A 5000-nucleotide genomic window follows, 5' to 3' on the forward strand; every position below is an offset into this window, starting at 1 on the left:
GCTCTGTAAGCAGGAAGGGTTCACAGGCCTGTTGGAAGCGTGCTTGAGTTTCAACAAAAAGAGGCCCAAAATCAGTGAAAAATTGTGACGCAGATGAATAATAAAGTAGCTGCTATTTCCAAAATGATGGAATTACCTGGTGATAAATAACGTCGTACGCGTCTTGGAGAGTAAATTTTGACTTTGCATAAACAAGAGTTGGGCGATTGTGATCTTTGTTTTGACTTTGCTCATTTCATTGTCAAACTTTATAACACTTGAAAGAAAAAGAAACTTACAAAAACCCGGTATCTTGCCATCATTTGACACAGATAGTTCACTGTTTGGCGAGTAAACATGCCGCGGTAACTTAATCACGGCGCCCGCTGAATTCCGGCATGTCACTTTCGATTTTGCGATTTATTTGAACGTAGCAAAAATCTCCCAAAATGTTTGTCGCTGATCGTAACTTTTTATATTCTATATTCATGGTTCAAAATTAATGTTGTTTTCATGTGGTAAATATTTTATTCTCGATCGACCGTTCCGGAAACTTCCTTCTGCTCTTTCTAAAAACTGTGTATCAATAGTTATTTGCTTTTGCATCAATATTTGTTTTGCATGAAGCAAGCTAACAAAATCTGTACTTTGCTGAGTTCGCATTTGTTAGCGTTAATAGTATTTTCGGTCAGATACTTGTGTTTTATGAGGGGTTTATTGTTTTGGTCTCCCATCCTGACACTAACCCCGCCCTAAAGGGCTTAACCTCAGTGAATTTTAGTATTACAAAGCAGTCAGATCCTCAGAGGGCACACTTGTGGTGAAAAGAAGTTGTGAGGGAACTAGAAAATTATCAATATGTCAGCCCAGAAGCCAATGTTTCTCGCTTCTCTTTTATTTGTTATTCTTCAGAGACTGGAATGCTGTATTTCAATACCACACAATTCAGTGCCTTCTGATTTTCTGTAACACGTACCACAGGCAACCCAGTATATGCTTCACGGAAGCATCTCGTTTCTTCCTCGACTGCGGACGCCATTTTTTTCTCGCTGGAGGGTCACAGAATGACGTCAAAATCATCAGGACAGACAGACAGACACAAAATCTAGAAATCGAGATTTTTGCTGGCATATAGAGCACACAGGGAGACCGTCAAGATTAGTGTTGCTGCTCGCTTTGTGGCTCGCAGCAATAATGACATTCCATATCATAAGATAACACAGACAATTCAAACAATGAATCTAAGCATTATGACCATAATCATTGTACTGAGAGATACAGTTGAACCTTGTACATAACGGCCACCCTCGGGACTTGAGAAACAGGCCGCTTAATACAGGATCACTAAAAATACTCACTGGGCGTGGTCTAATGTCAATTTTAATGGCGTATCATACAAATACACTTCATGCAAGAAAGCAATAGAACAATCAACACTCTTTCAAGCGATCTACTGGCTTTAAACAAAGTTCAGTGCCAACTTGTAACTTAACCGCATAATCTTGAAAAGTGACATTAAAGTATACAGTTATTTAGACTTTCGAAAAGTCCTTCGTCGAGTTCGTCGCTCGCTCATTCACTTCGCGTACAAAAAATCACGATTCGCTCGCCGAAACATTTTCTTCTGGGGTTATCGTGAGGTCGACTTGTGGCAAGTCTAACAGTTATTGTACTGCATTTCTATGACGAAGTTCACAACAAAATATCTAATTCCGTCATTTCATAGTTGTTCAATGTGTATAAATAACGGAAATGTTTCTAATTAAAAGTAGCACAATAGACAACAAAACTGTTCAAGTTAAAGTAGTAATAGGGTAGGAAATACGAAGTCTTAAAAAAGTCGGACATGTAAGTCTGGCGCTTCAGCACTCGAAACTTTTGTTTGCAGAGCAGGTCGTTAACTGTCAACTTTGCGAGCATTGGTAGCTATTGGAGCGGCTTTAGACATTTCTCGCCTTTTTGACTACCAAATTATCGGCGGACGTTTCGTAAAACATCCCACTGTTGACGCATAATCTGATGTGGCTCACTTGGAAAGTTCTTTCTACAACTAAAATATGACAAAGGAACTTCTTCACGTCTACTTTTATATCCGTGGGTACCATGCATACTTGAGTATATGGGAGCCAAAAGTCGATGAGATGTGCGCATTGAAGCGAGAGCCGCAAAATAAGGAAGACTCGAATACTGTGGCAATTGTTCGTCCAAAATTACGGAAATCTAGTGTTACACCGAGAGTTACAAGATCTGGACGTGGCAAAACCGCTTCGAAACCATATTCTCACCCTAATTAAATTATGGACGATTATGAAGTGATTGGACATACACCTAAGTTGATGGCATTGTGGTTAACCAATTTTTTTGAAACGGCCTACAACAAAGGGAAAGTTACGGTGAAAGGGCAAGCGAGTTAACAGAGGTGGAGGTTATGGCCTGGAAATCCCTTGTGAGTATGGGTTTGAAGGCGATCCATTCTCCATCACATGGCTAAAGAACAAGCTAATTGAAGAGGAATTTCTAGCTGAAGAGTGAAGCATATCTTCAAAACGATTATTTTTTTGCGTTTTTGATTTTGTACTGTACTTAAGCACATCGCGGACATCTGAAAAGCGTTAACGACACTAAAGAGCCGATTGTCAGTTTACAGTAGCTTTGCAAATGATATTTCTTCATAGTGATGATGGATTGCATTTTAAACACAATAAAACACCACATAAAATGGCATACGGCTTAGTTTCCGTTCAGGGGTGGCCGCTTAATACAGGTAAAAATAACAAAGAAAGACAAACATGGGACGGCCACAGGGTGGCTGGCCTCTTAATACAGGTAACAAATACAGCGTTTGTATGAGCGAAAAATCGGGACTTTGAAAACTGGCCGCTTAATAAAGGATGGCCGCTTAATACAGGGCCGTTATATACAGGTTCGACTGTATGTTCCATGTTAACTTCAGTGAATGAAATGACAGATTTACTTATCCGGCGATGTTGACTCGGGAATATTCGGAAAAAATTCGAGTACTCCTTTGCAGAGTCTAACCTACGACTTTCCGGTTACGATTTCGGATGCTTTAATGGCTTGGCTCCCACGGTCTCTTGTAGCTCGGTGGTAGAGAATCCGAACTAGTAATCGGAAGGTTGTGAGTATAGATTCGACTCCTGCAAAGAAGCACTCGGATTTTTTCGAGTATCCTCGAGTCTACATCGAAAATAAAATTTTTCATCATCATCATCATCATTATTATCTTCTTAATCCAATATTAACATACGCTGAATCGGGCACACATTTTCCTCCATTACTTGCTTGCTCGCTCGTTCGCTCGCTCGCTCGCTCGCTCACTCACTCACTCACTCACTCACTCACTCACTCACTCACTCACTCACTCGCTCGCTCGCTCGCTCGCTCGCTGACTGACTGACTGTCTGTCTGACAGACAGACAGACAGACAGACAGACAAAATCTTAGTTCCAAATGGACTGATCGAACATGGCGTCTCTTATTTCTTTAATATTCTCCAATCCAGTGTCAGTCTTGATGGTGTCAATGTATGCAGTTCTTGGTCTACCTCGATTTGGGTGACCAAGTTGCGGTTTCCAAAACAGCACTTTAAAATCGAAGCCGTTTCTTCACAGGTATCCCAAGCTCGATACACGAGTATCCGCTGTACTGTACTACATTATGCAAGAGTAGAAATATAAGGATTTGTATGGGGAAAACGGTTTTTCTCAAAATTCAAAAAAATATTCACGATTTCAAATTTAGAAAATAGCTTACCCTGCTTCAGTCCTGTGTGTTTTTGTCTCTGGTATGATTTCTGGGTTTATTAAGAGCGATTTAGGTGGTTTTTGGTTCCTCTTCTTTTCCCTCTATCAGTATTCTTTCCCAAGGTTGGGCACCGAGACGAAGCCGCAGGAATCATCGAAAGAAAAAAAAAATCTCTCCCAAGGATTCGATCGCCTCGAAATTCCACGTAGATCACGAACGATACCTCAGCTAGCTATTCGTCTTCTTCATTCGAGCCGCTTGTACACTGAGAAGGAATTAAGGGCCACCAAACTCTGCAAACATTTGCTTGCTTTCAATGGGCACAACTTGGGTGCTCAATTTAGCGGGTCGCTAAAGGATCTTCCAACGGTTTGGTTAACGCGGGTTGTGAATAAAGCCTCATTAGATGGCTCTCGAAGCAAACGTTTTCAGAGTTTGGTGGCCCTTAATTCCTTCTATCGTCTGTGATCTCATCATCATCATTTATCCGTTCTCCAAGTGGAGAATTGGGCTGTAGGCTCTCTGCCTCCAGGCTGTTCTGTCCTCAGCAGCCGATGCTGCTGCTGCTGCCCATGTTCCCAAACCGTTCTCTTTCATCTCTCTTTCGATAGTCCTTCTCAAGTCTCACGCGGTCTACCCCTTTTCCGTTTGCCTTCAGGCACCCATGTTAGAGCAATTCGTGGATGTGAGCAATGGTCCATTCTAAGGACATGGCCCAACCACGTCCATCTCCTCCTTGCCACTTGCTTACTTATTGTCTCCAATCCTGCTCTTGCTCTAATCTCCTCGTTTGTTACCCGCATTGGCCAGTAGATCTTAAACATCCGACGAAGGCTCTTATGTAAGAATGCATCCAGTTTTTTCTCATCTGTTTTGGTCATTCGCCAGCACTCACAGCCGTACAACAACACCGAGAGGATTTAGATTTGAAAATTTTGGTCTTAGTTTGTAGGTAAATTTACTGCTCTTCCAGATTTTATCCAACTTACTATATGCAGCCCTTGCTTTCCCTAACCTTGCTTTGATGTCTTCTTCTGTGCCACCTGACTTGCTGATGTATGCACCCAAGTGGACAAAACTTTCTACATGTTCAATATCGTGTTCGTCAATCTGGACGTTCTCATTGCTGTCTGTCGTCTGTGATCTACTGACGATATATTTCTACTCTTGCATAATATATCGAGCTTGGGGTACCTGTGATTTCTTCATTGTGAGGGGCACAATGACCAGCTCGTCTTAGTCTTCTCATACGGATT

The 5000-nt window shown here is 41.6% G+C and overlaps 1 protein-coding gene across 1 annotated transcript in view; it reads left to right on the forward strand.

Moving 5' to 3' along the window:
* The window catches only part of LOC138046864 (latrophilin-like protein LAT-2), a 64339-nt gene that overhangs the window by 53111 nt on the left and 6228 nt on the right, over positions 1-5000 (forward strand). The gene's annotated exons all lie outside the window — the stretch shown is intronic.

Source organism: Montipora capricornis, chromosome 4, assembly GCF_036669925.1.
Source record: "Montipora capricornis isolate CH-2021 chromosome 4, ASM3666992v2, whole genome shotgun sequence".
Lineage (NCBI taxonomy): Eukaryota > Metazoa > Cnidaria > Anthozoa > Scleractinia > Acroporidae > Montipora > Montipora capricornis.